Here is a 12,617-nt window from a genome sequence, read left to right on the forward strand (position 1 = left end):
ACTTCCTTCACCATCCTCTGTCCCTTCTGCCACTGCGCTTTCTTCCCCGTAATTTCCTGTGCCTGGAGTGTACTTTCCTCTTCTTTTGTCTAGTTAACCCAACCTGCAGGACTCGCTCGAAGATTCCTGCCTCAGTCTCCCAGGAGTTCTTAGATCAGACCAGGTTCTCTCGTTACAGGTTCTTATAGCCCTCGGGATGTCTGCTTCATGATACTTATCACAGTTCTTATTTACATATTTTGGGATTGTTTTATTAATGCCTGGCTCTACAGATGACCCTCAGCTCCACCCACTAGGCTAAGATGTGTCTATTTTTGCTCCTTCTTTTTTCTCTTAGTGCATATAAGGCGCTAAAAGTATTTGTTGAGTGAATTAACTATGCAGTTCCTATTTTGATTCTCTCTGTTCCATCAAGGGGATTGATCTTAAATATAGTAAAGATGAAATAGATACGGTCAAGGGGAATTTGAAATCCAAAGGAGATGAGACAAATAGAGAGCTCAACGCTGTTTTTTAAAAGAATGTGTATCTCCAGGCCTTGTGAAATAACGGCTCAGCCTAGCCCCCGACATTAAGCTTGGCATTCATGCAGACTGCAGGGAGGCGGGGAAAGGAAAGGCAAAGATGATGAAGGGAGATGATTTTTCAAACATAGCAAAGCAGCGGGACTCCAGAAACAACTGATAACCTGAACATGACCTTTGTGCCAGACGAAATTTGAACAGCAGTTATTTAAAACTTGTTTGAAAGCGCGTGGAAAAGGAAGCAGTGACGGTGAGGAGCAAGTATGGATTTATCAAGATTCAGTCACAGCAAATGATTCTCCAGTTCCTGTTAGGTGATCTCGCAGATAGAAGGCGGGAGGTCACCATGGGCATGAAGTACATTGGGTTCATCAAGACTCTTGAAAACGTCCCCCATGGTATCCTTGAGAGGTAGAGAAACGTAGGCTGTGCTCGCAGCTAGTCAAATAGCACTATGAGCGTGCCCAGCTTACCACTGCCTGCCCGGGCTGATTCACTCTAATGCTATACATCTCTGAGATATTCTCTTTAAATGTTGCCTTTATTATAATTAGTATATAATTATTATAATAATAGCTGGTGCACGAAATGCCCTCTCTGAGGTGCTCACTATTTAAAGTGCATTTAATCCTTACAATTTCATTTTGAGAAAGTATTACGGTTGTTGCCATTTAACAGTTGAAGAAATCAGGTGTTGAGAGGCTAAGCAACTTGTTCAAGGTCACGTAGTTAGGTGAGAGGTAGAGCTGGGATTTAAACCCAGAAAATCTGGCTGCAGAGACCTTCTCTGTATGCTAGCCCCACCTCTACCTCCATGCTTCAGATGCTCTCAGCCTGGAATTTATTACACCTGATTAATGAGCATCTGTGCACTATTCTGCAATGCTCTAAAGTAAGAGTTATTTGCCTGTAATGCCCAGACCCTCAAGGGATCCACAAATAGAATTCATAGGGCTCTATAAATTTGGATTGCATCTAATTTTCACTAACATCAAACAGAAAGTTAACATTTACTTCAGTTATTAATGTAAGCAATAAACCACAGTAGTATCAAAATATGTGACGTTGTCAACTGTGGAAATCAGATATTTTCATATCACATTATTGTTGCTGCAGCTATCTCAAAACATCATTTGTGTTCCCTACTTTGAAATCGCAGTGGTTATTAGATCTGCCACCACATCTCATTTAATGTTTTAACAAAACCACGTTCATATTTAACATGTCATAACTGTACTTCGATGTAACAACACTCTTGTAACTCTTCGCATTTTATTTTCAGTATTGAAAACCTTACTTGGAGAAAGCATCCCCAGGCTTCATCAGAATGCCGAGGGCAGAGCCCTGTCCGTGCTATCAAAGTCGAGCTCATGCTGCAGTGTGTGTGGTTAATGCCGCAAGGTTTCTCTTTATGGCATGTGTTTCATGCCTAGACAAATAGTTATGACTCATGATGGCTGACAAAAGGTAAGCAAGTAATAGTTCTAGACCAACCACAAAGAGACAAACAAAGCTTATCACAGAGAATATTAAAATATGCCTTCTGTGGTGGCAGCTAAAGTTGCCTTCAAGCACATAGTAGAAGAAACACAGAGTCCCGATCAGCAGGCTGTAAGGATTAAGGAAGTCCTTTGACCTTCTCAAAAGCTTCATAACCATCATTCTAGCCTAGGAGGGCTGACCAACAATGAATATATGAAGAGTGGCTACAGCCCTGGCCAGGTAGTCCAGTTGGTTGGAGCATCATCCTGATATGTCAAGGTTGTGGGTTCAGTCCCCGGTCAGGGCACATGCAAGAATCAACCAATGGATGCATAAATAAGTGGAACAACAAATTGATATTTATCTCTCTCCCTTCCTTTTTCTCTCTAAAACCAATAATAAAATAAATAAATAAAATAATAAAAATAATTATCATTAATTATTTTTAAAAGTGGCTGTAAAATACTGGTGGAAGGCATATCATAAATTCAGGAGATGTGAAGAGATGGCAAGTGTGATGGCCAATGAATGTGTCCTGAAGGCAACACCCAAGGACTATTCTATAAAGATCTGAGACAGTGCTCACATTGGTAGGAACTCATCCCAGATTCACAGCTGTTTATCCAAGAAAGCATTTTCCAAATATGGAAAGCAGAACCCAGAATGTGCCATGGGATTCTGCCTAATCCCTGTTCACCAATAATAACAATAATATAACTTATGTGCATCCATACTTCACACTTCCCATGGTGGCTTCATCACAGCCCTGAGTAGCAGGCAGAAGAGACTTGTTTGCCATTTTACATGATGGAAAGTAGGGTTCAGAGCAGTTAGATGGGCTGTTCAGAGCTACACTCTGCATGCATATTGCCCGTGAGAGCAGACCCAGGTCTGCTGTCTGCTGGCTCCGTGTTCCTCAGCACACTAGCCATGCTTGGGGTCTGGAAAGAATCCAGGTTTCTTACTTAAGAAGGTTATGTTGGCTATTCCGAAGCCCTTTCCCAACTGAAAGGTTATGGTTCTGAAATTTAAAGTATTTCTTTTCCTCCATTGGCCAATAAAGCTATAAGATTTTGTCCTAGGCAGTGAGCTCAGTGTTCCAGGTGGACCTGTAATGACCACTAAAGGTCTGAGAATCCACCAGGTGACTTCTCCATTTCCTAAGGGGAAGACTAGAAGAGCTCGGGTTGTGTTGAGGGCATTAGGGAGGTCAGAGTGGGAGAGCATGGCTTTTCCAGAGGTTCAGGCACTGGCTCTGCCACCTGGATAAGCTATGGAGCCCCAGGAAAGTGACCTGCCTCCTCTGAATATTACTCTCCTCATCTGTATATTGTTAAACATGGTTAAGAAGGTTACACATGAAGCTGAGATATAAAAGGGGGCCAATAAACGTTAGTCTTCCTTACAAGATCCAACATCAACCCTCTAAGACATTAATGGGAGTTTATGAAGGTCACAGTTGTGTCCTACAATGAAGCCTAATATGTTTTCCAGAAGAAATTCAGGACCTGCCCTCAAAGAGCTGGGAAGAATTCAGGCATCTGTGGCACTGCAAGAAAACACGCTGATATTGACTTAACTCACTCTGCAACTTCACTTTGGGCCGAATGTTCCCCTTTGCCCTTAAAATTTGGCATTGATCTTTTTTTTAAACCCTTGCAAAACCCAGGAAGGTTTCTGTGCTCTATGCAAAGGCAGGGAGGGAGCCTTGAATCCTCCTCAGCCTCCGCTGCCGTATCCCCGTCATCAGCAGCATGTGAATGAACCAAATTATCTCCAGGGCTGAGGGCGTGGGCCACATAGCCAGGCTCCGCAGTTATAGGAACCCAGCGTCATGTTCTCCACCCCCTTAGGTGGCTGATGCTGTCGTAGGGCTGTGAGGGAGGAAGCCAGCCTGGAAATGCCATGTAGGGAAGAAACTGTTCCATTTCAGTGTTAGGATTCTAAAATAGCTGCTAATAAAATGCCTTCATACTGTGACACTTCAATATAGACACCCACAAGGATACCTTGACAAGCTGTTTGACTCCTCACAAGCCTTTTCTTGCTTTTCCTGCGCAGGGCCCCCACCAGTCACCCACACAGATACACAACCGTGCAGTGACATGGAAGGCCAGCAGGGGTCTGCCGAGACTGCCAGACCGGCTGGGGAGCCCTGGCTCCCTGCAGGAAGGAGGCATCCCTGCTCTGATGTTGGCTTGTCCAGGGACTTGTCACATCAATTTAAACCTGCTGCTTCTTCTATCCCTCTCTCTAGCCTCATGTTGTCTTTGATGAAGCTTAGCTAGAGCCAAGCACACCGCCTAGGAGGAGAGGGGAGAGCCTCAAGTAATGTTTCATTTACCAACTCGGAAATGCCATGGTTCAAGGAATCTAGGTTCTGATGGTAAGGAGAACATAGTAGTGATTAAAATTCGAAGTGCCTTTCCCATTGGAAAGTCCTAAAAATCCATTAGTTACTGTAGCACCATCTCCATCAAGCAAATAATGGGTCAAGTTTGGACCCATTAATGGAGAAAAATTTTAACAGCATTTTACCTGGTTTTGCAGCTTGCTAATTAAGATCTTTTTATGTTACTATTTAAATCTTAGCATAGGTGAGACTATGTTATGTCCCAAGCTACTTTCTGTAAATGCTGCTGAGCAGGGCCAATATGATTCTTAAACTTGACTGCACATCAGACTCACCTAAGAAGCTTGTTAAAAATATAAATTCCCATTCTCATCCCCCAGAGATGCTGAATCAGTGAGTCTAAGGTGAGGCCCAGGAATCAAGATTTTGAAGAAGGCACTCTGAGCTATTCAGATGTGCAGTCAAGCTTGGGAACCTAATAGCGGGAGGTGCTCTAGCGCCAGGTAAGATAACACTGCTCTGCCTCCATTAGCATGAAAAGAACTTGAGAAGTTGTCTCACAGTCAGATATCACAAGCAACTCTGTGTTTGAAAATTCTCTTAGTGGAGCCCACCTTGGAACTTGCTTTCATCTGGTAAGTAGAATTCCTCAGGTTACATGCCTGTACCTAGTTCTCCTGACTACCAGTGGAATGATCACCAAGAGAAGCTGCTGCAGCTCTGCAGAGGGACCAGTCCTGGTGCTTTCAATGTCTTTATAAGCACCCAATATCAGGTTAGGCTGTTGTAACAATCTGTTGGAGTTTTCTCTGTTTAATGGAGGTAAAATTGCTGTGTAACATCATATGTTTCAGGTGTACAATGTTGTAATTCGACATCTGTTTGCAATACAAAGTGAATGTCTAAGAGTTTTATAGTTCTTCATATCTGGACAGACAGACCAAGCAGAAATAGGAAATAACTACGTGAGGACAGAATTCTAGGAAAGCTTATGGAGAGTTGAGAGATGAAGTCAAGTCATGCTTGGACTAAGGAGTGATCTCCATTAGGAAGATCCACTACGGTGACAGCATCTTCACTTTCAAAGACTTTCAAGAAGAATATCATACAATCTTTCTTGGAACCTCCTTTCAATTATCATAATCAGTAAGAACCTAGAAGGGCCTAGCACTGTGAGGCATAATGAAGGCCAAAATTAGAAGATATACACTGTAATAAGGTCACCTTATCTTGTTTATAACTTCATCATTTGCAATAGTCTTTAAGTCCACCAACCCCCCATCTGTAATTCTGCCTTTAAGACCCAGGTCAAATTTGATTTCTTCCAAAGAATTTCCCAGATTTTATCTCACTTCCCAGTAAAAATCAATTTATTTCTACTCTTCACAACATGTACCACATGGCCCAGTATCAGAGTGATTCATTTATTTCTTCTCCCCAGGAGATTTTCAGTTTTCTTTAAGGGACAGAACATATCTCACTCAGTATCTGCATATTGAGGAGGCATGCCTAAGAATGATATATGAAACACAATACCATCTTGGATTCATTCAGTCATTTATCTATCCAAGGTGTTCTGTCCCTGCCCAAAGGACAAAAACTGTGAGAAAAATGTGAAAAGTATGGAGCGTTATTAATATTCTGTCCACACATCTTTCTCCAAAGCCTTCTTGAACCAATTCATGCTTGGAGCCTGGGGAATCTCTCACAGGTAGCAGGGAAGCTAAGATAATTTCCTCTTGCTCAATATTCACTGGAGATGGAGAAAATCTACTCTCCTACTTAAGTCATAATCTTGTGTAGGCAGGAAAACTTTAATTGTAGAAGAAGTATTATGTAAATATAAGTTATTTAATTAAAAAGGGGGAAAAGCTTTCACAGGGAGTAGTTGTTCTAAAAGAGGTGGGAGAACTTGTTTTCTTTACTGCAGTTTATAAGTGGTTCACTGATAGATTTTTCAAACAACATATTTATCACCAAGAGAGATGGAAACTGCCTTCTACTTCTAGGCCAGCCCATCCAAGCCAATGGTCTATGGCTACCTTCTTTCCAAGTGCACTTAAACAAATAGTTAATTTCTGCATATAGCACTTCTATGTACAAGTCGATGGGCTATTGACTTCAAGAATAAGGGACTCAGAAGACTGAAAAAACATAGGGGATTTATCCCATCTCCTGCTAACAGTCTTCACTGGTTAGGAAATGCATTAACACCAGGGACCTGGCAAAGGTTCTCTAGGCCAACTCTTCTTTGCTGGCCTCAGCCACTTTTTATAGCCCTTCTTAAAAGGCCACATAGCACAGTAACTGAATAAAGACTGAGGAGTTCTGCAGCAAGGAAATTATTGTTTACCTAGTGACCCGAGATCTCTTTTGTTGGTGAACATCCACTGTCAGCTCATGGACCCAGTTTGAGAGATGCTGCTCTAGGCCAATCAAAGATGTGCAGGAATGGGGATCTGGGACTCTGTTGGGTGGATCCATTTTCATAAGCTGACATAACACAATCTGATATGTCCCTTTCTGACATAAAAACTCTCAGTGGCTTCCCACTGCCAAAAGGACCAAGTCCAAAGTCTTTGGCATGACAAACAGGCCTCTGTGAAATCTGATAATAGCCTAAATAGCCTCCTTTGTTTCCTCAGATGCATACAAAGGAGTCCCCATGCAGGCCACACACCCTGTGATGTTTACACTGCCATCTCTTTTCATATGCTACGCCCTAGGGCAAGATGTCTCTCTCCCTCCTGTCCTGGGCCTTCTTGCCAACAGAACAATTTAAGGTTTGTATCTTAAATACCAGCTCAAATGTCTTACCTGTGTGAACCTACCTACTCTGATTTCCCAAAGTAGACTGGTGGCTTCCTCCTTAGGTTTGCCAGTACTTATCTCTATTCCTGCATGTATCACACTGTTATATGTCTGAAAACTCCTTCAAGTCACAGGCCATGTGTCTTTTTTATCTGGATTCCTTTAGTATCTAATACAGCATCTAGCACTTAGTAGCTGTTTTATAGACATGTGCTGAATGAATGAATGAATGAACACTCACCCACACTCTTGCAACTCCAGAGCTTATGTAAAAGGTTCTTAAGGAGGCTTGAATACAAACTAAACCAATTTAGAATCTTGAAACAATTTATGCAAATCTAGTTTAATATAGATTTAGTCTGAACTCAATGTTCTGATTTCTCTTCGGCAGACAGGTTCCTGTAAACTGTGCTCTAAGTGTTGTGTAAGACATAAATTGAGGATGATTTCATAAAATAAATAAGCTCTTATGTTTCTGGGTCCAGTTTAATCAAAAGGCTGCAAACAGAACTGCCTATAATTGCTCATGTGAAAGCTAAGAGTCGTTGTGTAAGTATTATACATTAAGGGGGAAGATAAATTATACATTCAAAGAGAGTTAATGACATAGAGGACATTCCTCTTTTAGGAAGGGATGCCGTTGCCTCTTAAAGTGAACACTGTGCCTGGTTTTTAAGGGTTCTAAGCAGAGTATACCGAAGGGAGTTTTTCTTCTATAGTATAAATGCAAATAAGTTTTAGCTCTAAGCTCTCCATTCAAAAGAAATTGTCCGAGATAAGAATGTCCCTGTAGCTCTAGCTTTACTTCCTGAAGCCAGTGCTCCTAGCCTCAGAGCCAGGCCTACCTGTACATCTGAGTATCATCTGTATTCATCCACAGGGCTAAGAAGAATCACTGAAAAAGGGTTTTCTTGGTGTGCGGCCTGTTCAACAATCATTGATTGCCCGCCTAGTACAGTCAATCTGTGCAGATACAAAGATGTATAAAACTTGTCTTCTCCCTGCTCTCATATTAGTGAGAAATATATATGAACAGATTTCCATGATGCAACATGCTCTATGCTGTAATGCTGATTTATATGAAGTATTGAGAGACTACAGATTTCGTGAGCAATTATTCTGCTTGGAGGAAGTCAGGGAGCAGGTGAAGCTGGAATTGCCTCTTAAGAATTAGCAGACATTCACCAGGGAGATGCAATGATATACCTCAGAGGAAATGACATGGGCATTTTACACAACCACACATGAAAAACATTTGTGGAATGAGTCAAGATCTGTCCACCTACCTATCTATCTAATCTGCCTACCTACCTACCTATCTTATCTAGAAAAGTTCATATTACATGAAACTATTCCTTAAAAAATAAGCACCTTCTTTTCAAAGACTGAGGTATGAAAGTTACCTCTTGATTATTTCTGATGTGCTTGTCCAGTTTTTAAATTATCTAAGCTTTCTCCTCTCCTCTGTGGTTCAGGGCTTTATTTCCTAGTTCATCACCCCTCTTACTCCAGGGTGGGCAGGGAAAGGTCCTGAAGTTCAAGTAAGGTCTTTTTGCTAGCACAACCCATCTTCTTTTCTCTCTGCAGCTATTAAACTAGGATTGAGCACCTAAAAATGATTTGTTGGACTTTGTTGCTAATATCATTTTAACACTTTAAGATTCTGTCCATGGCCTTGTTTAGCCAAGTTACACTCATTTACTTTGGTCAATGTTCACCCTAAATCAATTTGCCTGTTCTGCTTCCTTTTCTTTTCTTAAGTGGAAGATGAATTAAAGGATAGAATTTCTTACCACCGCCACATAAAACTAAGGCCCAAAGGAGAACAAGACAAAAGCCTAGGATTTCAGAGGTTAGAGCCCTCTATTCACCAACAGATCACATTCATTTTAAGCACATGTCCAACCCTAATGGTGAAAACCACCAAAGTACAGATTAGAAAATTTCAGTGGATTCCCTGTGGCATGGTAATGACCACGTAGAGTGAGATCCTAGGTCTGTGACAGACAGAAGGTGACAGAAATCAGGTTAAGATGTTCCCTAAATGTCAGTTTTTACCAGTGGTGGGAAGAAATAAAAACAAAATAAAAGATGAATACTGCAGAGCTGCTAATTAAAACAATTCAGAGACCATAAATGCTGGAGTAATTTTGGACCCACCGTATCAGGCTGGTTTCAACGCAAATGTAGCCTTCCAATTTCTCCCTTCACTGGGAAGATATAATTAGCTCAGCTGCAGCAGGGTGGAAGCCTAAGGCAGCCAGGATGGAGGACAGCTGCCACCCCCTCCTGCCCCGGACTGCACAGAGCTGTGGTCACCCCACAAGGCTGCTCAGGAGCCACCACGAGCAGAAGGCTCAGGCCGCCAGTGGGACTGGTTCTTGCTAAAATAGAAAGGACTTGTTAGTCTTCAATAAAGTTGACTCCGGGCCCAGTGGCCATCCTTCTATGTAAGATAGCCTTGGCTAACACAAAAATCCTCCCCCATTACCATGCAGGAAAGAATATTTAACACAGGTGATGACAGGCCACATCAGCTACAGCGGCTCGTCACCTCGGACAGTGAAGATCGGAGGAGAATCAGGAGGAAAAGGTGAGAAACCTGAGCCGTCGGAGAACACATTTCCCAGCGGCTGTGGCAGAGAAGCTGAAGAGCCACCCTGATGGGGGGGGTTAACGCCAAGCTCACAGACGCTGCAGCAGGTAGACAACTCCTGTGAGCGAAGGGGTGCCCCGGGAACGGCCGCGGCGAGGTGGAGCTCGCCCGCACACAGCGCGGCCTCTGCCGCCTGTCGGGCAAACCCAACAGAAGGGACTCCACTGATACGCTTTGGATGTTTTAACAAGCAGAGCGTGTTCTGCAGAGGAGTTCCGTGGCGATAAACACTCTCATGGGACCCAAAGGGGAACCATCGTTTTGAAGTTTTACCGAAGGCAAAGTGAAGGTCATTCCTTTCTTTGTTTTCCTAGGCTGCTGTTACACCACCAGGTCTCACATCCCTCCTCCACCCCCCCCATAACTGAGGCCAGCTTAAGGCTGGTTCCTTTCCCCCTTCTCAGCGGGACCAATAAACAGCCGAGCGAGCTTGGCAAACCCTGCAAACCCTGCAGCCGCGACTGAGCCGGGGCCACAGCGCGGCCAGGGCCTGAGGAAACGTGGCCTCTGAAGCGTGTTCCTTAACGACTGGGGTCGTTCCAAGAGCACGTAGGAAGGAAGGAACTGGGAGGCATTCTTTTTCCAATCAGTTCAGGAGGAAGTACTTCAGGAATATGTCATCTAAGTGTGGGGTGGGGGGTTCTTTTTAACAAATGTTCAAATACGGTAGATGACAAAGTGACAGTATTTTTATAAATGACCAAGACTGACTCCTTAGGTCCAATGTCGCCATCTTGCTAGTATTTTCCTTTTTCAGGTTTTTAGAAATCGGGGTATAATTTATATGCCATAATATTTACCCTTTTAATGTACACATTCAATAGTTTTTAGTGTATTTGCAAATATACTCAACAGCCGCTATACAGTTCTAGAACATTTTTATCACCCCAAAGGGGAACTCCATATCCAGTAGCTGTCAGTCGTCATTCTCCATTGCCCCCAGCCCCTGGCAACTACTAATCTACTTTCTACCTCTATAAATTTGCCTATTCTGGACATTTTCTAGAAATGAAATCATGTAATATGTGATCGTTTGTGCCTGGCTTCTTTCACTCCCCATAATGTTTCCAAGGTTCATCTGTGTTATAGCATGAATCAGTGCTTCATTCCTTTTAAGTAATAAGTAATATCTCACTATATAAATTACGATATTTTTATCTATTCATCAGTTGATGGACACAAACTGTTTTCACCTTATAGCTATTATGAATAATGCTATTTCATCTGTGTGTAAGTTTTTGCATGAACATATGATTTCAGTTCTCTTGGGTATATACCTACGGGTGAAGTTGCTGGGTTACATGGTGACTCTCTGCTGAACATTTCGAGAAACTGCCAAACTGTTTTCCAAAGCAGCTGCACCATTTTACAATCCCACCAGCAGTTTATGAGGGTTCCAATTTCTCCACATCCTTGTTAACACTTGTTTTTCCCTGTCTTTTTATGACAGCCATCCCAGGGGGTATAAAGTGGTATCTCATTGTGGTTTTGATTTACATTTCCCTAATGACTAATGATATTGAGCATCGATTTATGTGCTTATTGGACCATTTGTATATTTTCTTTGGAGACATCTCTACTTCAATCCTTTGCCAATTTTTTAATTGGGTGGATAATCGATTTGGATAATGACATGGTTGAAAACATTTATTAGGCACTTATTTTGTGCCAGGCACTCTGAGAACTTGGTTAACTTACTGCTAAAGAGAAAGCTTTTGCTTGAGCCACATGTTTCTCCCACATGCTCATCAAGATCAGCAAAGCTTTCCCTTAGGGAAGCACCATGTGTTTCTTTTTCTCCTGAGACAGGGGAGACACCCCCATCCCCACCTCCCACCAGGGAAGCAGAGCTAACAGAGGAGATGCACCCATTGGTAATAAACACCCTCCCTCATTTTAGATATCTAGAACAAACCAGTCATCCGTTGACTCAGGACAGGTGATTTGAAGCTCAATGTTGAATACCTGAAGTTGAAACTATGCTCATGTTTTCTATAAATACACCCAAGAAAGTCTTTTCAATTTGATCTCCACTCCTTCTTGATACATAAAATGTAGACAATGCTTAGGGAGGTGACAAAGAAAAACACACCCACAAAACAATCACAGAAGAATATATAGCAAGGCAGTGGATTCATTGTCTTAGACCAGTGATTTTCAACCTTTTTCATCTCATGGCACATACGCTAATTACTGAAATTCTGCGGCACACCAAAAAATATATTTTTTGCACATCTGACAATAAAATAGATATAACTTTGACTCATTCATACCAGACAGCTATCACTGTGTTGGCTGTTGTCATTTTTTTATTCGACAATCTAAGGGAAAAAAGGTCAGTGCCCATGACTAACTAGTCAAGCACATGGGTTGAAAAACGCTGTCTTAGACTAATTGTAGCAAAATTGGCTCAGCTAAATGCAGAGGCACTGGAGGGGAGTGAGACCGCAGTGCAAATTATAAGAGACAAACTAGAAGGCTCCTTCTCAAAAATACATCATAAAGGGAGGAGCAAAAGTAAGGAGAGGCATTTTCTTTGCCAGTCCTACCTTATTATGAAAGTTAGTCGGGCTACACCTTTTACCCTCTTAGGCTATCTACATAGGGCACATTTATTCCTTTCCCTTCCCATTCTCTTCTTTTCCCCCTGAAATTCCAGAAAAACAAGAAAACTGAACTGAGGGTTTCAGGTGGTGGAACACCACATGAACCTTCGCTTTTAATATCATGACTTCAAGGTTTCTCAAGTCCCAAGGTCTCAGTTAACAAATCTAACAAGCCAAAGGGGCCA

At 42.2% G+C, this 12,617-nt stretch overlaps 1 protein-coding gene across 4 annotated transcripts in view; it reads right to left on the bottom strand.

Moving 5' to 3' along the window:
* NTRK2 (neurotrophic receptor tyrosine kinase 2) overlaps positions 1–12,617 on the bottom strand; it is a 288,783-nt gene that overhangs the window by 42,611 nt on the left and 233,555 nt on the right. The window lies entirely within an intron of this gene.

The sequence above is a fragment of the Miniopterus schreibersii genome (assembly GCF_964146895.1).
Source record: "Miniopterus schreibersii genome assembly, chromosome: 11".
NCBI lineage: Eukaryota > Metazoa > Chordata > Mammalia > Chiroptera > Miniopteridae > Miniopterus > Miniopterus schreibersii.